Here is a 22,339-nt window from a genome sequence, read left to right on the forward strand (position 1 = left end):
ACAGAGTAGGACTACCTTTCCACCCCAGACAGAGTAGGTCTACATAACCACCCCAGACAGAATAGGACTACCTTTCCACCCCAGACAGAGTAGGCCGACCGACACAGAAAAATGTAAGCTTTAACTGCTGGCTACTCTTCTTCCATGACTTAAACCAATGAGAGAAGGTCATAAGTGTTTCCCTAAAAGCTGTCTGGGTTTAAAAATATTCTATTATACAGAAAGTGAATAGCTTAATCAATTGATAGTGAAATAATTAGATTAATTCCCAAGCAAAGTCAATTTTTTGTGTCCTCGGTTATAGAAGGTTGTAGCTCTGTCTATGAATGTCAAAGTAACAAAACAATGATATCCCCTTTTGCATTGGCGTCACGTCTTTCCCGGGTATTTTACAGCTTGTTTCAAGTATAAAGCATCGCGGACCAAAGCACTGTTATAGATCACTTTATATAATCGGATCCGATTTATTGTTTTCAAAATCTTAAGATTTTCTTTAATAAAAGGTAGACCTATGGAATACCCTCTCATACATCCTCAATTAGAGTCTTGGTTTTAACTTAACAGCCCTACACTGTTACAGAGGTAGACAATATATGTGTTTATTTTGGTACTTTTTACCCCTTTTTCTCACCAATTGGGACTTACAGCCTTGTCCCATCCCTGCAACTCCAGTACGGACTTGGGAGAAGCGAAGGTCGAGAGCCATGTGTCCTCCAAAACACGACCCTGCAAAGCTGCACCGCTTCTTGACACACTGCTTGCTAAACCCGGAAGACAGCCGCACTAATGTGTCGGAGGAAACACTGTACAGCTGGAGACCGAAGTCAGCGTGCATGCGCCCGGCCGCCACAAGGAGTCGCTAGAGCGCGATGGGACAAGGACATCCCAGTCGGCCAAAGCCTCCCCTAACCCGGACGACGCTGGGCCAAAGCCTCCCCTAACCCGGACGACGCTGGGCCAAAGCCTCCCCTAACCCGGACGACGCTGGGCCAAAGCCTCCCCTAACCCGGACGACGCTGGGCCAAAGCCTCCCCTAACCCGGACGACACTGGGCCAAAGCCTCCCCTAACCCGGACGACGCTGGGCCAAAGCCTCCCCTAACCCGGACGACGCTGGGCCAAACCCTCCCCTAACCCGGACGACGCTGGGCCAAAGCCTCCCCTAACCCGGACGACGCTGGGCCAAAGCCTCCCCTAACCCAGACGACACTGGGCCAATTGTGCGCCACCTCATAGGTCTCCCGGTCGTGGCCAGCTGCAACACAGCCAACACAGACCCCGGATCTGAAGTGACGCCTCTAGCACTGTGATGCAGTGCCTTAGACTGCTGCACCACTCGGGAGAGCCCAGAGGTAGATCATTTAAAGAGTGCATGGTGGGTGGAGGAATTGAATGACAAATATATGGATATAGCAGCCTATAAACTAAATTAGTCTGTCAAACAGGTAGGCCTACCTCTTATTTTTTAAATAGGAAGAAATAGGCACCAACACAAAGCCCTCTTGTTGTTAGTAAAGTCTAATTAAAATGAAGACGTTGAAATGAATTATTCCTACTGGAATTTGTCTACTTTCAGCACCATGAGCTGTCCACTTCAGATTGAATTTGCAGCGGCTAGTGCATCAAGTTTCAACACCAAAATGTAAGTTACTCGAATCTGGCTTTTTGGGAGATCAGTAACTCTGATAAATACATCATGGGACAGAAACATATTGTTAAAAAATACATCTATAATAGTAGTAGCAAGCTATCAAAGTTGACCTTTGATCCTCCTCATATTTGCGCTCTCCTTCTCAAACTGAACAGAACATAGGCTAGTGCAGCCTAGTTTTATTTACACCATCCCAGCAGCTATCTTAGAAATATAACTTTGCTCTCTGCTTCTCTGAGCATGGACGTTGTAACTTATAGCCTATAGGCTATTGATCATTTGATTGAGACCACACTAAATAGCCAATAGGCACACTTGATATTGCAAGCCCAGCGGAGAATCAGAGATGAGGGGCAGCATCAGCCACACATTGATACAGTATATAGCCTAATAAGCAACTAAAACCTAAGCCCTTCCCTTAACTGAAAAAGCATGACCCCATTTTCCTCAAGGTAACCATTCTGTACATTTTGATTTCTGCTGTATACATTTAGTAACAGTGCTGAACAGGTTCTAAATTGTTGTCACCACAACCCCCCCCGCCCCCCCACACACCATTTTTGTAAAAATATAAATGAAAAGAATGCAGTGATTATAAATCCTCTCCACAATAACAAGTGTCTAACACTGTACTACTGTTAAAGTTAAAGCAATCAGAGGCAGATCAACTCCTTGACATAATGACTCACAGGAAAGGAAGAAAGCATGAATTCAGAGTTTACTAAAATGTTTATTAATTATACCACCAAACTGCATGATGAGATCTGGGAAATTCACCATCATATATTTCTCATCAGGGAAGATACTGAACCTTTACATCCCATGCTGATACATTCATTATGATTACTTCATTTACATTAGTCATTTTGATAACTAGTCAAAGCTTAATTAACTTTGACACCAGAAATAATACTTAAGTTGGGTACTTCCTTACCTGTGGTGAGGGTTGTTGACCCCAGTTGACTTTGCTTTCCATTCTCCAGCACAGTGCAGACAGTGACAGAGTACTGAGTACCACCTTGCAGGTCAGAGAGAGTGATGCTGTGTGAAGACGTGGTAGTGATATGTGGTTCTGTCCCTGGACACTGGTAGGAGATCTGGTAATGAAGTTGGGTTTGGTCCAATCCTGGTGGCTGGTTCCAGCTAACAGCAGCTGATGTGATGGTTACCCAGTCAACAGTCAGCTGGTCTGGAGCAGGAAGTACTAAGGGAAAATACATTATTGTTAGTGCAATAGTTTAACTCTAGAAATATATTACAGACAAGAAGAAGAGTAGTAGTAAAATAGTAAAGGCCAGATTGTAATTCCTTTTGATGTGGGAAGAAATCATCTAAAAACAGAAGTCACACAACAGAAGTTGGATTTGTAATGAAACAAAAATGAAAGGTTTCACTACATTCATATCTGATGGCACTGCACCTCTGCTAAATTAGAGCAACCACAAAATATTTAAATAGTAAAACATGTATGCTGGGATTATAAATCCTCTCCACACTAATAAGTGTTTTACACTGTAGTACTGATAAAGTTAAAGCAATCAGAGGCAGATCAACTCCTTGACATAATGACTCACACTAATGGGAAGCAAGTATGAATTCTGATATCATTAAAACGTTTATTAATTTCCTTACCATTCTGCATGATGAGGTTTGTGGAATTCACCATCATATATTTCTCATAGTGAAGATACTGTACCTTTACATCCCATGCTGACACATCCATTATGATTAGTTCATTTACATTTTAGTTATTTTAATACAATTTAACACCAGACATCATTTTTCAGTAGGGTACTTCCTTACCTGTGGTGAGGGTTGTTGACACCAGTTGACTTTGCTTTCCATTTTCCAGCACAGTACAGACAGTGACAGAGTACTGAGTACCACCTTGCAGGTCAGAGAGAGTGATGCTGGGTGAAGATGTGGTAGTGATGTGTGGTTCTGTCCCTGGACAGTGGTAGGAGATCTGGTAATGATGTTGGGTTTGGTCCAATCCTGGTGGCTGGTTCCAGCTAACAGCAGCTGATGTGGTGTCCACTGAGTCAACAGTCAGCTGGTCTGGAGCAGGAAGTACTAAGGGAAAATACATTATTGTCAGTGTTACAGTTTAACTCCAGAAATATAGTGCATAATACAGGAGGAAAATAACAATAGTAGGTGAAAAGTAGAATAGACCCGTTTGCAAGTACTTTTGATATGGGAGTAAATATGCTAAAAACAGAAGTCATACAACACTAGTTGGATTTGTAATTTAACAAAAATTAATAGTTTCCGCTATATTAATTTATTAACGGTGCTGCACCTCTGCTAAACTGTTGCGGCCACACCCCCCAAAAATGAAAAATATATAAATGAAAATAATGTTTATTATAATTCCTCTCCACAATAACAAGTGTTTAACACTGTACTACTGATAAAGGTAAAGCAAGCAGAGGAAGATCATTGACAGAATGAATCACAGGAATAGAAGCAAGAATGAATTCAGATATTATAATAAACTTTCATTGATTTCAATACATAACTGCATTATGAGATGAGGAATTCACCATCATATATTTAGAATCAGGGAAGATACTGAACCTTTACATGCCATGCTGACACATCCATTATGATTAGTTAGTAACAATTCATTTGCACTATATATCCATAACACATTCATTACACATCTATAAGCATTTCATGAACGTGTTATAACAGGTCATGTCATGTAGGAGCTCATATGTAGGTATCTTTATAGATGCATCATTACAATGACAGCATAGTGTCATCATTATGGCTGTTCTCTAAAGTGTACTTCTGGAATGCCAGTGTTAGTGAATATGCCAAAAGGCCAAACCAAGTTATGATGATATATATAACCTGTACCAGCCTCATTTCCCCCACCAGCTGGTATATAACTTCTTATTCTTCTCCTTGAGGTCAATAATGCATGAAGATCTCCACAGGGGTGTATCCTCAGGGTAAATTTGACTGATCACATCGTGTAGTTGAGACTCATACGATAACTCTTTCGTAACTCATTAACAGCCCTCCTCCACATCACAATAAAATGGGTCATACTGGTCTAACACATACATGAAGGGTCTATGTATGAATTCTATGCAGTCAAGGTTAAGTCAAATCTAATTTCCCATTCATAAACCATTTATAGCTAAGCACATTTACAGCTAAGCACTTCGTGGTAATTAACTGTGCTGTTTGCCACTCGGATATATAACACCAACATTAAATGTCTACAGTGCATTCGGAAAGTATTCAGACCCCTTGACTTTTTCCACATTTTGTTACATTACAGCCTTATTGTAAAATTGATTAAATTGTTTTTTCCTCATCAATCTACACACAATACCCCATAATGACAAAGCTAAAACAGTTTTTTTTATGTTTGCAAATTTATTTAAAATAAAAAACTGAAATATCACATTTCCATTAATATTCAGACCCTTTACTCAGTACATTGTTGAAGCACCTTCGGCAGCGATTACAGCCTCGAATCTTCTTGGGTATGACGCTACCAGCTTGGCACACTTGTATTTGGGGAGTTACTCCCATTCTTCTCTGCAGATCCTCTCAAGCTCTGTCAGGTTGGATGAGGAGCATCGCTGCAAAGCTATTTTAAGGTCTCTCCAGAGATGTTCGATCAGGTTCAAGTCCGGGCTCTGGCTGGGCCACTCAAGGACATTCAGAGACTTGTCCCTAAGCCACTCCAGCATTGTATTGGCAGTGTGCTTAGGGTCGTTGTCTTGTTGGAAGGTGAACCTTCGCCCCAGTCTGAGGTCCTGAGTGCGCTGGAGCAGGTTTTCATCAAGGATCTCTGTAATTTGCTCCGTTCATCTTTCCCTCGATCTTGACTAGTCTCCCAGTCCCTGCTGCAGAAAAAAATCCCCACAGCAGAATACTACCACCACCATGCTTCACCGAAGGGATGGTGCCAGGTTTCCTCCGGACGTGACGCTTGGCATTCAGGCCAAAAAGTTCAATCTTGGTTTCATTAGACCAGAGAATCTTGTTTTTCATGGTCTAAGTCCTTTGGGTGCCTGTTGGCAAACTCCAAGTGGGCTGTCATTTTCCTATTACTGAGGAGTGGCTTCTGTCTGGCCTCTCTACCATAAAGGCCTGATTGGTGCAGTGCTGCAGAGATGGTTGTCCTTCTGGAATGTTCTCCCATCTCCACAGAGGAACTCTAGAGGTCTGTAAGAGTTACCATCGGGTTCTTGATCACCTCCCTGACCAAAGCCCTTCTCCCCCGATTGCTCAGTTTGGCCGGGTGGCCAGCTCTAGAAAGAGTCTTGGTGGTTCAAACTTCTTCCATTTAAGAACGATGGAGGCCACTGTGTTTTTCCAGACCTTCAATGTTGCAGAAATGTTTTAATACCCTTCCCAGGTTCTGTGCCTCGACACAATCCTGTCTCTGAGCTCTACGGGCAATTCCTTCGACCACATGGCTTGGTTTTTGCTCTGACATGCACTTCTTAGTCTTCATCTTTGGTGTAATGGCGTTTGCAACAATTAAATGTGCATTCCGCCACCTACTGTACTTATAGATAATAAGTATCTTAAAAGGAAAAAATGCGGGGTAAAAAAAATATTTAAGAAATCCATACACACTATCAGTAAGGAAATGTTAATTAAACTAAATCAGCCTGCTTTTCTATTTTAATCAGGTCTCTACACAGGCTCAGAAGGATCCTGTGGTTGCGGGACATTTCCTGGCGACAGTAGTCCTTGCAGTGCTTCTGCAGTTAAGTCTTGGAAGCCCAAACAGTTCTAGGCTGCAGATAAAATAATGTCCAGCTTTTTAGGCTTCTTGGATACTTGTGCAGTACATTTAACAACTGTGGCTATAAATTATACAAAATCCACCTTTATCACAATACGTGTATCCAGATCACTTGATTCGTAACATTTGCAACTGGTTGTGGTGCATCCTCCGCCATATCTTCTTCAGAACTGTGGCCTCTTGCCCTTTCAACTCGCTTCACCTCCTTCACATAGGAGATTTGCTGTACAGCCCTGATTCCTGACACCTCAAACTCTTTCACCCCAACAGGGCAGTCAGGGAATTGGGAAATCCCCACCACAGTTACAACATTTTAAATTCAAAGACTCTTCAATAACCTATTCCTTCCGTCTGCAAACACATGACACATGGCCATCTTTTACAAGGTACCTGCTCCTAAAATCAAAGCTGTTCACTTCATGTGTCGATAATTTCACAAGCCACAATCCACGATCCTTTTGCTCCTTTTAACTGCACAGTTAATTACCACAAGCTATAAACGCCTTATGAATAGAAAAATAGATTGGACTTTACACTGAATGCATATGTGGGACCCATAGTAATATTAGAGAATGCATTATGGGTATGTAGTCACAATAAATTGTTACTCATTAGTTCATTTACATTAGTTTTATTTGTTTTACTTTGACACTAGACATCATTTTTAAGTAGAGAACTTACTTGTGATGAGGGTTGTTGACACCAGTTGACTTTGCTTTCCATTTTCCAGCACAGTGCAGACAGTAACAGAGTACTGAGTGGCAGGTTTCAGGTCAGAGAGAGTGATGCTGTGTGAAGATGTGGTAGTGATGTGTGGTTTTGTCCCTGGACAGCGGTAGGAGATCTGGTAATGATGTTGGGTTTGGTCCAATGCTGGTGGCTGGTTCCAGCTAACAGCAGCTGATGTGGTGTCCACTGAGTCAACAGTCAGCAGGTCTGGAACAGGAAGTACTAAGGGAAAACACATTATTGTCAGTGCTGCAGTTTAAAGTTATTTAATATTCCCATTAGTTATATTTTTTCCCTCATAGAATAGTAGGCCAACTAGGCTTGAATGCATTATTTGCAGTTGAATTGATGACATGTTGTTGGCAGTAGCCTACCTGACTGCTGGCCTTTAAAGGGCAGGAAGGAACGGACAGTAGTCCATATAAGCCACAATATCCAAAGCCAAGTGGAATCTGTTTGGGAACATTAATATTAATGTGTTTTCACAACTAAATAAAGTGCCTTAAAGTATTCAGACCCCTTGAAATTTTGTTACGTTACAGCTTTATTTCTAATGGATTCAATTGTTTTTTCCCCCCTGCTCAATCTACACTCAACAGCATATAATGACAAAGCAAAAACAGGTTTTTAGAAATGTTGGTAATTCATGATTTTTTTATTTTATTATTCAGACAGTTTACTCAGTACTTTTTTTAGGCACTTTTGGCAGCGATTACGGCCTCGAGTCTTCTTGGGTATGACGCTACAACCTTGGCACACCTGTATTTGGGGAGTTTTGCCCATTCTTCTCTGCATATCCTCTCAAGCTCTGTCAGGTTGGATGGGGAGCGTTGCTGCACAGCTATTTTCAGGTCTCTCCAGAGATGTTCGATCGGGTTCAAGTCCGGGCTCTGGCTGGACCACTCAAGGGCATTCAGAAACTTGTTCCGAAGCCACTCCTGCGTTGTCTTGGCTGTTTGCTTATGGTTGTTGTCCTGTTGGAAGGTGAACCTTCGTCCCAGTCTGAGGTCCTGAGCGCTCTGGAGCAGGTTTTCATCAAGGATCTCTCTGTACTTTGCTCCGTTCATCTTTCCCTCGATCCTGACTAGTCTCCCAGTCCCAACCACTGAAAAACATCCCCACAGCATGATGCTGCCACTGCCATGCTTCACCGTAGGGATGGTGCCAGGTTTCCTCCAGACGTGGCGCTTGGCATTCAGGCCAAAGAGTTCAATCTTGGTTTTCATCAGACCAGAAAATCTTGTTTCTCATGGTCTGAGAGTCTTTCGGTGCCTTTCGGCAAACTCCAAGCAGGCAGTCTGGCCTGATTGGTGGAGTGCTGCAAAGATGGTTGTCATTCTGGGAGGTCTCCTATCTCCACAGAGGAACTCTAGAGCTCTGTCAGAGTGACCATCGGGTTCTTGGTCACCTCCCTGACCAAGGCCCTTCTCCCCCAATTGTTCAGTTTGGCCGGGTGGCAAGCTCTCGGAAGAGTCTTGCTGGTTCCAAACTTCTTCTATTTGAGAATGATGGAGGCCACTGTGATCTTGGACACCTTTAATGTTGCAAAAGGTTTTGGTACCCTTCCCCAGAGCTGTGTCTCGACAGAATCCTGTCTCAGAGCTCTACGGACAATTCCTTCAACCTCATGTCTTGGTTTTTGCTCTGACATGCACTGTCAACTGTGGGACCTTATGTGGACAGGTGTGTGCCTTTCCAAATCATGTCCAATCAATTGAATTTACCACAGGTGGACTCCAATCAAGATGTAGATACATCTCCAGGATGCTCAATGGAAACAGGATGCACCTGAGCTTAATTTTGCATCTCATAGCAAAGGGTCTGAATACTTTTATAAATGTCATATTTCAGTTTTTGCGTTGTCATTGTGGAATATTGTGTGTAGATTGATGAGGAAAAACAACAATTGAATCAATTTCAGAATAAGGCTTTAACGTAACAAAATGTGGAAAAAGTCAAGGGGTCTGAGTACTTTCCGAATGCACTGTACATTAGCTTGTAGAACATGGCCTCCAGATTGCTGGCCTGCCAATGACCAAAGCAAAGCTAGGTACTTCTCTGTTTCAGTTGTTGTGGGCAACCTAGCTCTTTGGAGAACAAGGTGATATATACAGGGACTTTTGAGATGTTTGGATCCTCCTTAATTTGATTTGTGGATCCAAATAAACTATTTAAAATGTGTGTGTAATTTCAGTATGTTTGTGTGCACATGCAGTGTATGTGAATGTGTGTGGGTTTTGTGTGAGAGTGTCAATGTAGTGTTTGAGTGTTTATATAGTGTGTGTATATAGTATTCTGAGTGTGCATTGAGTCAGTGCAAGATAGGGTCAATGCAGATAGTCTGGGTAACCATTTAATTAACTATATAGCAGTCGTGTGGCTATTTATCAGTTGTATGGCTTGGCTTGGTAGAAGCTGTCTCAGAGCCTGTTGCTCTGAGCTGATGCTCCGATACCTTTTTCTGCACGGTAGTACAGGGGTGATAAAGGGGTAATAGTGGCCTAACAATTAAATAACAATATAATAACTAGAAAAGGAAATGTCCTGAAGAAAATGTGTGTCACTCTGCACATTTCAGTGTTGGTGTGTTTTTTGTAGCATGAAAGTTTCAAGAACTGTGTCAGAGCCAAAGTGTTTATGCAAATGTGAAATGGTTATAGTTCAACAGGTATTCATATCAAAAGCTTTTGACAAGAAGTGTAAGTTGAGTCAGTCTACACAATTCAACGTTGGTTTCATGTTTGTAGCTTATTAAATGGTTTAACCTTCTACTGCAGTGGGCTAAATCAGAGTCACACAAAATGACATACCCAAATCTAACTGCCTGTAGCTCAGGCCCTGAAGCAAGAATATGCATATTCTTGGTGCCATTTGAAAGGAAACACTTTGACGTTTGTGGAAATGTGAATTGAATGTAGTAGAATATAACACAATAGATCTGGTAGAAGAAAATACAAAGAAAAAAACAACTGTCTTTAACCATCTTTAAAATGCAAGAGAAAGGCCCCAAATCTAGCCATCACTCTGGTTGTAATTCCGATAGTGTCCACAAGATGGCAGAAGTGTATGTGCAAAGTTTCAGACGGATAACTTGAAGTACAAGCAAACCACATTACTTTTAGTGTTTAGTCACCCAGATACATTTGGGCAAATCGTGAAGGAGACATTCACATTCACATTACATTTTTCTGCAAGAATATTGTCAAATCTGTATACTTAGACCTTGATTTAGCTTTTCCAGTATTAGTAGCCATATTATAAGTTCAACATTTGCAAAACACCCAGTATTCATAACTCTCCATATTCTTGGCACTACTGTAAAGCCAAGTTCATTGGCTATCTAGCTAGCTTTGTTTGACCCCGATTGGTGCTTATTTGACAAAGTTGCAGTCGATCAACTGAAGACCGGCCGCGTCAACGACATGCCATGAAGGCGTTGCTCTCTGTCCAAATTTGGTGTCCTATAGGATATACTACACCCCTAATGATATAGTGAAGTCTGGTTACGTTCTAGGATCTCTGAGGAATAAATACGAATGTGATTTGACTGGTTGAAACAACATTTAGGGTTAGATTTTCACAGATTCCTTTCTTTGCAAATTGAACGAGTGGAAATACAAAATCGGTCGTGCATGCTATATGGACCTTTTTAGGATATGAAAAGGGATTTTATCTAACAAAACGACACTTCATGTTATCTCTGGGACCCTTTGGATGATAAATCAGAGCAAGATTTCAGAATATAAGTACACATTTCACCTTCAGAGGTGAATTTATCAAACCTATCGCGGTGAAAAAAAGTGTTTTGTTGTTAGGAGCTCTCCTCAAACAATAGCATGGCATTTTTTTTGCAGTAATAGCTACTGTAAATTGGACAGTGCAGTTATATTAACAAGAATTTAAGCTTTCAGACGATATAAGACACTTATATGTACCAACATTTTCTTGTTCTCTAAAATCTGCGATCATGACACAAGGCGCTACATGATTTACAACTGTCCCGTTAATGGGACGCCTATCCCTAAGAATTAAATGGTTTAACCTTTTACTGCAGTGGGCTAAATCAGGGTCACACAGTATTTCTTGGTAGTCTTAAACAAATCTACTTTGAAACCAAATTATACACCTCACATACACATGGTTATGGGCTTAAACAAAGAATACACCATGTCAGATATAGATTTGAAATGTATTACATTTTGAGGTTGCATCCCAATATTACACTTCATATACATCACAGAAGACAGACATTTAACCAAACCGTTTGACATAGAATCACCGGATTTTCGGCGGGTTTATGATTTTTTTTTAATTAATTATGAAATTCTGAAAAATATGAATAACATTCCACCCATGAGGCCACTAGGTTATTTGACTGTAGGAAAGGGCTACGGACAGTATCACATTTAAATATTTCCCATTGAGGTCTATGGAGCTTTTATGCAAATGTTAAGTGTGTATAGTTCAAAAGGTATACATAGTGTCAAAAGCTGTATACAAGCAATCAATTGTGAGTAATTCTGCACATTTTAAAGTTGGTTTGGTGTTGGTAGCTTTTATGGGTTTGGCGCTACAGGTGGCAGCGGAAGGGGAATAACAATAACTAGAAAATTACATGTCCCAAACAAAATGTGTGCACTTCTTAGCTTGTCTTGTATTCTTAATGGTTGATAGGATAGGATAGCCTGAACATTTGATAGTTGGTTTGGTTAATCTAGTTTGAACGGTTCAAGAGTTACGATTAATGTTGGTGGGCTCTTAAATGCTAATTCATGCACATTTAAATAGTTATAATTTATCAAGTTTTTAAAATATGAATTGTTTTAATGTTTGTAGCTGAAATGGTTAAAGAGCAGTAGCATGTGAAATATATACTACTGTGTTCTTACAGTTGGCATTGAATCCATGAACGGTTATGCTAATTTATGCAAATTACAACTGTTTAAAGTTTATAATGGTTTTAGAAAACTTGAAATGTGGATTGCCTAAACGTTCTAAAGTTGGTACTTTAGCTTAATTGGCCAAGGAGCAGGACCATTTTGAAAAGCTACCGCTTTTCTCATTCAAACACATGTTAATTTATACTAAGTTAAATTTCAAAGTATAAATAGTATCTACAAGCTGTATGCATGCAATCTAAGTTGAGTCAGTCTGCACATTTCAACAATGGTTTAGTTAAAGTTCAATGCATAAACAGTTCAAGAGAATCTCAGATATTTTAACATTTAAAGGCTATGGTCATTGACATGTATTGAGTTTTATGCAAATATGGTTGTAAAACAAAAAGTATAAATACTATCAAAAATATTTCTCAAGCAATCTACAGGTAAGTGCCAAAATAATGGAAACACTTGAGTAGATGAGGGATACACAGTATATAGAAAGCAGGTGCTTCCACACAGGTGTGGTTCATGAGTTAATTAAGCAATTAATATCCCAACATGCTTAGGGTCATGTAAAAAAAAGGCTGGGCAGGCCATAAGTTAGTCCATTATTTTGGCTACCATGACTATGCTCCCATAGGATGACAATGCCCCCATCCACAGGGCACGAATGGGCACAGAATGGTTTTATGAGCATGAAAATGGTGTAAATCATATTCCATGGCTGTCTCAAATTACCAGATCTCAACCCAGTTGAACACTTATGAGATATTCTGGAGCGGCGCCCGAGACAGTTTTCCACAATTTATCGTGGAAGAATGGTGTCACATCACACCAATAGAGTTCCAGACACTTGTAGAATATATGCCAAGGTGTATTGAAGCTGTTCTGGCCCAAATCCCTTTTAAGGCGCTTTATGTTGATGTTTCCTTTATTTTGGCAGTTACCTGTAAATTGTGTCAGCCTGCACATTTAAAAGGAGAGCTGAACCAATAAAAAAACACTTCTCTGGTTGGAAACAGCCTACAGGTGTAAGATTTTTTTGTTCCTGATCATTTTACTACATCGCAGGAAATGCAGATGAGCTTCAAACTTAACATACTTATTTTGCCGTTTGATTTAGTACAATTCACTCGTCTTTTCCGATGTGTTTGACAACAGCTGATAATCAGATAAATTGACGCACTGTACCAAAATGAACAAATGGCAGGAGTCAATGCAGTTGCGCATTAGATGACTCATTCAGAGTATTATTTTGGTAATTTCACACACTATGAAATATCTTTTTTTTTTGCATACTATTAAGTACACTAGTATGAGTTTTTGGACACTGGCAGTATCTTCCAAAACTGAGATTTGTGAGATTTAGGGAATCGAGATCTTCAAATGTTTCCTTAGGTTGGCTTTCAATCCTGCACAAGCAGGCTTTAACAGTACAGGGCAGGCCGAAGGATATCAAGGATCTGGAAAGATTCCGTATGGAGGAATGGTCTAAGATGTTCTCCAATCTAATTTAAACATTATCGAAAAAGCTCAGTGCTGTTATCCTTGCAAGGGGAGGGTGCAGAAAGTATTGAAGACAGGGGTGCCAATAAAGTTTTTCTTAAGAAAAACCTCTTGAGACTAGGGGGCAGTATTTTGATGTTTGGATGAAAAACGTGCCCAAAGTAAACTGCCTATTTCTTAGGCCCAGAAGCTAGAATATGCATATAATTGGCAGATTAGGATCGAAAACACTCTAATGTTTCCAAAACTGTCAAAATATTGTCTGTGAGTATAACAGAACTGATATTGCAGGCGAAAACCTGAGGAAAATCCAACCAGGAAGTGCTGTTTTTCTGAAACCTCTCTTTTCCATTGCAAACCTATCCTCCATTTAAAGGGATATCAACCAGATTCCTTTCCCTATGGCTTCCACAAGGTGTGAACAGTCTTTAGACATAGTTTCAGGCTTTTATTCTGAAAAATGACAGAGAATGATCACATTGCGTCAGTGGATAGCCAGATGTCCTTAGATTTGTGCATGCGCACGCGCCAGGAGCGGGACCTTTTCTTTCTCTCTTTTATTGAAAAGGCTACCGTCCGGTTGAAATATTATCGATTATTTATTGTAAAAACAACCTGAGGATTGATTATAAAAAACGTTTGACATGTTTCTACGAACTTTACGGATACTATTTGGAATGTTCGTCTGCCCGTCGTGACCGCACGAGCATGTGGATTGCTAAACAAAACGCGCCAACCAAATGGACGTTTTTGGATATAAAAATAATCTTTATCGAACAAAACGAACATTTATTGTGTAACTGGGCGTCTCGTGGGTGCAAACATACGAAGATCATCAAAGGTAAGCGATTCCTTTTATTTCTTTTCTGACTTTCGTGACCAATCTACTTTGCTGCTAGCTGTGTGTAATGTTTTGTCTGCTGAGAGCTGTCCTCACAGCTTTGCTTTCACCGTAAAGCCTTTTTGAAATCTGACGCCAGGTGGATTAACAACAAGCTAAGCTGTGTTTTGGTATATTGCACTTGTGATTTCATGAAAATTAAATATTTTAGTAATTTAATTTGAATTTGGCGCTCTGCAATTCACCGGATGTTGACGAAAATCATCCTGCTAAAGGGATCGGTCCGCCAAGAGGTTTTTAAAGAAAAATTATCCTTTCGTAGTTAAGTTGTTAATGATGAATGCAAGAAAACCTGATTGTTTACTTGGGAGAGCTAAAATGTATTATCTCTCTTGTGCAGGGGGCAGTATTGTGACATCCGGATGAAAAGCGTACCCAAAGTAAACTGCCTGTTACTCAGGCCCAGAAGCTAAGTAGAGACTTGCTTCCAAAACTGTTAAAATAATGTCTGTGAGTATAACAGAACTCTTTTGGCATGCGATAACCTGAGAAAAATCCATTCAGGAAGTGAGATATCTGAAGTTTGTAGTTTTCTAATGCATGTCTAATAGAGTATCCATTGACTTAGGACTGAGATTGCACTTCCCATGGCTTCCACTAGATGTCAACAGTCTTTAGAAATTGTTTCAGGCTTGTGTTATGAAGAATGACAGAGTAAGACCTCTTTCTAAGGGTGGATGGCCAGGTGTCCCTTCCTTCTTTGAGGCACGCGTCCGTGAAGTGAACACTATTGTCCGGTTGAAATATTATTGCATATTTATGCTAAAAACAACTTGAAGATTAGAAACATCGTTTGACATGTTTCTATGAACTTTAGTGATACAATTTTGACTTTTCGTCTGGATTTTGTGATCGGTTTTGGAGCCAATGGATTTCTGAACAAAACGATGAGTCCAAAAAGCTACCGCTAAACTTCATTCAAACAAGTCAAACTATGTTTCTATTTAATCCTCATGTATCCTAAAATGTCAATAAACTATAATATTTCACACGGAAAGTAGTATGCTCAATAGAAAATAAAATTAGAAAGCGCGTTCCAACAGACTGATATTGTACCGGGAGTCTTTGTACAAAAACTCAAAATTCTTGCTCGTTTCTGAAGAAACAAACCTGAAACCTTATAAAAAGACTGTTGACATCTAGTGGAAGCCATAGGAATTGCAATTTGGGAGTTGGAATTGCATAGGACCCATAGCTTCCCATTATAAGAGCCTGGGACCTAAATAATAATAATATTCTGGTTGCTTTTTCTTTGTAATTTCGCCTGCCATATCAATTGTGTTATATTCTCAGACATTATTTTAACATTTCTAGAACCTTCAAAGTGTTTTCTGAGTAACAGGCAGTTTACTTTGGCCACGTCAGTCAGGCGGAAATTCAGGAAAATAGACCCGTTGCTCTAATTAAACAATCCATTACACAGACAAGAATTCAACATAAACCAATAGGCTATTAAACAATACATTACACAGACAAGAATCCAAAAAGAAGCCAATAAGCTATTAAACAATACATTACACAGACAATAATCAACAAAAATAAACCAATAGGCTATTTTAGCCAAATATAAAAAGTGGGCAACAACACCAGCCTTGTTTAAAGCATAGGCCTAGTGGTTAGAGTGTTGGGCCAGTAACCGAAATGTTGCTGGATTGAATACCTGAGCTGACAAGGTAAAAAAAATCTGTCGTTCTGCCCCAGACCAAGGCAGTTCCCCGGACAGCGAACACGTGGATGTCGATTAAGGCAGCCCCCCGCACCTCTCTGATTCAGAGGGGTTGGGTTAAATGCAGAAGACACATTTCAGTTAATTGCAACTGACTAGCATTCCTTTCCTATGATATTATGGAATAATTATTCCAGATCGTTATTGTCTTTGTTTTATTCTCCTCATAGCCTCTTGATACATTTATAAAATTATATTTTATGTGTAAAGGCTAATAAGCATACTCTCCTCCTTCACGTCACTCTCATTTTCTGCTCCACCTACACAGGTTCGAAGTGTTACATGATCTGTATAAATGCAAATTCAGGTGAGGCGATGGCCCTTTTCCTTGTCTCAGAGACATGACAAATGTTCGCTTTGACCCTGTCGCAGCATCTGTTGTCATGGTTACCTGACTGCTACAGCAATGAGGGTGGTCAATGCACAGGTTGCACATGTTTTAGCGAGAGGAACATTTAGCTCATTTATCCTTCACTAATCCCCAACCCCCTTGCTTACTGTTGAAACATTTTCCTGAGAAGCCCAACTAACCATTCAACCTCTGGCAAAAAACGGTTTCTAATACACAATGAAATGAAACACAGACTACCCCTTACTAGTCAGAAGACTATTGGGTATGGTGTGGTGGACTGTAATTACAATTGCTTTGAGGGAACCAAGTAAAATGATGTTTGTAGTGTAGCTGTAGTGTAGGTGTTTGAGTCAGTGGTCTGGCAGAGTGCCAGTTCTTGGTCACGCACTTTCCTCATGATATCGTCATGCGTTCCATTACTTATAGAGACTGAAAAGAATGCCCCTGTTGGAACGTTATTGGATATATATGATAACAACATCCTGAAGATTGATTCTCTACTAAGTTTGACCAGTTTATTCGACTTGTAATATAACTTTTTGAAGTTTTCGTCCAATGTTTGCCTGCATCTGCGCGAGCGTTTGGACACGTGTACTACACATGCTAGCAAAATTTGCTAATTTGTCACGATCGTCTTGAGGAGAGAGAGAGGACCAAGGCGCAGCGTGTGCAAAATACATCTTCTTTTATTGAGAAGAGAGAGAAAACACAAAACGAACACTATATACAAACTAACAACACAACAAACGACCGTGAAGCTAAATAACGTAAGTGCACAGACAAGCAACAAACGTTCAACATAGACAACTACCCACAAAAGCCTACTGCCTATGGCTGCCTAAAATATGGCTCCCAATCAGAGACAATGAATGACAGCTGTCTCTGATTGAGACCCAATCTAGGCAGCCATAGACATAACTAGACAACCTCACTCCTCTCTACCCCATACACATACAACACCCCTAGACTAAACAAAAACACACAAAGACAACCCACCCCAACTCACGCCCTGACCAACTAAATAAATAACAGAAAAAGGAACAATAGGTCAGGAACGTGACATAATTGGACATAAGTAATGGACATTATCGAACAAAACAACGATTTATTGTGGAACTAGGATTCCTTGCACTGCATTCTGATGAAGATCATCAAAGGTAAGGGAATATTTATGATGTAATTTCGTATTTCTTTTGACTCCAACATGGCGGAGAAATGTTGTTAAATCTGAGATTCAGATTATTGCATGGTGTGCTTTTTATGTAAAGTTTTTTTTTTAAATCTGACACAGCGGTTGTATTAAGGAGAGGTATATCTATAATTCTATGTGTATAACTTGTATTATCATCTACATTTATGATGAGTATTTCTGTTGAAACGATGTGGCTATGCAAAATCACTTGATGTTTTTGGAACTAGTGAATGTAACGCGCCAATGTAAACTCAGATTTTTTTATATAAATATCAACTTTATCAAACAAAACATGCATGTATTGTGTAACATGAAGTCCTATGAGTGTAATCTGATGAAGATAATCAAAGGTTAGTGATTAATTTTATCTCTATTTCTGCTTTTTGTGAAAGCTATCTTTCGCTGGAAAAATGGCTGTGCTTATTGTGGTTTGGTGGTGACCTAACATAATCGTTTGTAGTGCTTTCGCTGAAAAGCAAATTTGAAATCGGAAACTTTGGTGGGATTAACAACAAGACACATGTATTTCTGAGGAATTTTAATTATGAGATTTCTGTTGTTTGAATTTGGCACCCTGCACTTTCACTGGCTGTTGTCATATCATCCCGGTAGCGGGATTGCAGCCATAAGACTTTAAAACAGGAGACTATACCTTTGGTTGTTTCTCTGTTTCCTCCTGAAGAGCCATCTGTCTCTGGTTTTGTCTCATTGGCTTTGGACAAAGGATGTTGGACCTCTTCCGATTTCTAACAAAACAGTTAAATCAATTCATAACATTGGTTAGGTTGAAATTGAAAATAAAAAGGGAAATTCCACTACTTTATTAACTCATTTAAATTATATCCAGCACCACACCAGTGTCTACATATGTAAAAACAGTAATAAACCATTTATAAGGATTTGATAAATAGTGAATTCACCATTTAGTCATCATTAGTCCAACATGTTATAACCATTTACAAATCATTAGTAAAGTGTTATTGCAGCCCTCATCTAAAGTGATTGCTATTGATACTTTTTAAATGTTTTGAGTCACCAGTGCAATTTCTCACAAAAAGACGGTTATGCCATTGGTTTACATTCCAACCGTACCTGATGCCCACTTAAGGTCTAAAAATAACTCCGAACATATGAATGGTAAAATAATAAGCACACACAGGATGTTAAAGGAAATATATCAAACATTTTATATAAATAATTTACAAATGTTGGGGTAATTAATACATGGTGAGCAAACTGTTTCTAAATGCCCTGTACATGGTTTATTACTGAAGGTTATTACCCTATGTTCTTTCTGTTAATACATGGTTTATTACTGACTGTTAATACATAGTATTACCCTGTGTTCTTTCTGTTTGTACATGGTTTATTACTGATGTCTAATACAAAGTATTACCCTGTTCTTTCTGTTTGTACATGGTTTATTACTGACTGTTAATACAAAGTATTACCCTATCTTCTTTCTGTTTATACATGGTTTATTACTGACTGTTAATACAAAGTATTACCCTATCTTCTTTCTGTTTATACATGGTTTATTACTGACTGTGAATCTCCGTCTTCCATTCATTCTACTGGCGAATGTACAGTCAGTCACTTGATAATAAGATGGATGACCTCTGATCTCGGATTCGCTACCAACGGGACTATCGGAATTGCAATATTCTTTGCTTTTCAGAAACATGGCTGTCAGACAAGATACCCCCCACGGCTATCCAACTTGCTGGATACTCCATTCACCGAGCGGACAGGACAGTGGAGTCGGAGAAATCAAGGGGGGGAGGGGTTTGCCTCTTCATCAATTTCAACTGGTGTGCTAATTCCAGCGTGGTGGAAGTGTTGACCCACTGTTCACCCGTCTTGGAATACCTTATGGTCAAATGACGACCATTCAACCTCCCGATGGAGTTTTCAGCTGTTATCGTGACTGCTGTATAACTTCCACCTCAGGACAATACAATGCTGTACACGGCTATAAACAGGCAGGAAACCCTACACCCAGAGGCTGCCTTTCTGGTTGCCGACAATTTTAATTTGGCTTCACTATGACACACGATGCCCAACTTCCATCAACATGTCTCCAATGCCACTAGGGGCAATAAAGTCCTAGACCACTTTTATTCTACCGACAAGCAAGCGTACAAGGCCCTCCCTCGTCCGCCATTTGGCAAATCAGATCATGATTCTGTACACTTTCTTCCTGTTTACAAGCAGAAACTAAAACAGGAAGTACCTGCGATTTGCTCCGTTGAGAAATGGTCACCAGAATCAGAGGGTATGCTACAGGACTGCTTTGCTAGCGTTGATTGCAATATGTTCCGAGACTCCGCCGATAACATCGACGAGCTAAACACCTCTGTCACCGGCTTCATTAGAAAATGCATCAGCGACGTTGTACCTACGGTGAGGGTTCGCTGCTTCCCCAAACAAAAGCCCTGGATTAACACAGAGGTTGGCGCTAAACTAAAGAGCAGGGCTATAGTACACAGAGCTATCGCAGACAACCCTGATGCTACGACCAAGGACAGGAATGAGTCATCAAACGAACAAAAGGACAATATAGGAATAAGGTACAATCATACTACACAGGCTCCACCCCCAGCCAGATGTGGCAGGGGCTACAGTCTATTACGGATTATAAAGGAAGACCCAACCGTGATCTGCCCAACGATGCTTCTCTACCAGACGAACTCAATGCATTTTATGCGCGCTTTGACAACAACAACATCAAGCCGGGTGTGAGGTTTGTCACCAACCCAGAGGACTGGGTGACTCGCTCTCTGAAGCCGATGTGATAAGGGTCTTTAATCAGGTCAACACCCGCAAGGCCGTGGGCCCCGACGGTTTTCCAGGGCGTGTTCTCAGAGCATGCGCAGAACAGCTGGCAGGCATATTAACAGTCATTTTCAGCCTGTCCTTGTCCCAGTCTGTAATCCCCACATGTTTTAAAAATAAATATATATCGGTGGGTCCACTGCGGGACGTTGAGCTAACGTAGGCTAATGCAATTAGCATGAGGTTGTAAGTAACAAGAACATTTCCCAGGACATAGGCATACTGTATCTAATATTGGCAGAAAGCTTAGATTAACAAGAATTTAACTGCACTGTCCAATTTACAGTAGCTATTACAGTGAAAGAATACCATGCTATTGTTTGAGGAGAGTGCCTAGTTTTCAACATGAAAAGTTATTAATAAACCAAAAATTTTAATAAACCAAAGGCTTTAACAGTAATGCAATGGTTCAATGGATCAGTCTAAAACTGTACACATACACTGCTGCCATCTAGTGGCCAAAATCTAAATTGCAGCTGGGCTGGAATAATACATTATGGCCTTTCTCTTCCATTTAAAAGATGATGGTACAAAAAAAATACAAAAGAACAATTGTTTTTTTCTTTGTATTTTCTTTTACCAGATCTAATGTGTTGTTTTCTCCTACATTCCTTTCACATTTCCACAAACTTCAAAGTGTTTCCCTTCACATGGTACCAAGAATATGCACATCCTTGCTTCAGGGCCTGAGTTACAGGCAGTTAGATTCGGGTATGTTATTTTAGGCGAAAATTGAAAAAAAGGGTCCGATCCCAAAGAGGTTGATGACCACAATCATCCCTGTTCCTAAGAACTCTAAGGCTTCATGCCACAATTATTACTGCCCTGTAACACCCACTTCTGTAATCATGAAGTGCTTTGAGAGGCTGGTTATGGCACACATCAACTCCACCATCCCAGACACTCTAGACCCACTTAATTTGCATATCGCCCCAACAGATCCATAGATGATGCAATCTCAATTTCTCTGCACTCACCCACCTAGATGAGAGGAATACCTATGTGAGAATGCTGTTCATTGACTACAGCTCAGTGTTCAACACCATTATCCCTTCCAAGCTCATCATCAAGCTTAGGACTCTGGGTCTGAACATCTCCCTCTGCAAATGGATCCTGGACTTTCTGACGGGCCGACCCCAGGTGGTGAGGGTAGGCAAGGACCTCTATATCAGGCGGTGTGAAAAGAATGCCTGGAAAAATCGCCAAAAACCCCAACCACCCAAGCCATAGACTATTTTCTCTACTCCCGCAAGGCAAAGGATACCGGTGCATCAAGTCTGACACCAACAGGCTCCTAAACAGCTTCTATCCCCAAGCAATACGACTGATAAATAGCTACAAAAATAGCTGCACAGACCAAGTTTACCTTGTATCTATATTAACCTTTTATTTCAGTATTTGCACACTTACAGGGCCCTACACACTCACACACACTGTCACTCCAACACACACACAAACACTCACTCAAACCTTTGCTCACACACACACTACCTCCATCACTCCAGTATCCCTGTCACCTTCCCCCTATACATATCTACCTCCATCACTCCACTATCCCTGTCACCTTACCCCTATACATATCTACCTCCATCACTCCAGTATCCCTGTCACCTTACCCCTATACATATCTACCTCCATCACTCCAGTATCCCTGTCACCTTACCCCTACACATATCTACCTCCATCACTCCACTATCCCTGTCACCTTACCTCTATACATATCTACCTCTATCACTCCAGTATCCCTGTCACCTTACCCCTATACATATCTACCTCCATCACTCC

General features: G+C 40.4%; 1 long non-coding RNA gene across 1 annotated transcript; it reads right to left on the reverse strand.

Moving 5' to 3' along the window:
* Nucleotides 1-7,117: 7,117 nt before the first annotated feature.
* Nucleotides 7,118-18,466, reverse strand: LOC139579478 (uncharacterized). The gene is made up of 3 exons (XR_011675760.1): nucleotides 18,372-18,466; nucleotides 7,534-7,611; nucleotides 7,118-7,381 (listed from the first exon to the last, which is right to left on the reverse strand). It is a non-coding gene; the product is annotated as an uncharacterized lncRNA (long non-coding RNA).
* Between the last annotated feature and the right edge of the window lie 3,873 nt (nucleotides 18,467-22,339).

This window comes from Salvelinus alpinus, chromosome 6 (assembly GCF_045679555.1).
Source record: "Salvelinus alpinus chromosome 6, SLU_Salpinus.1, whole genome shotgun sequence".
NCBI lineage: Eukaryota > Metazoa > Chordata > Actinopteri > Salmoniformes > Salmonidae > Salvelinus > Salvelinus alpinus.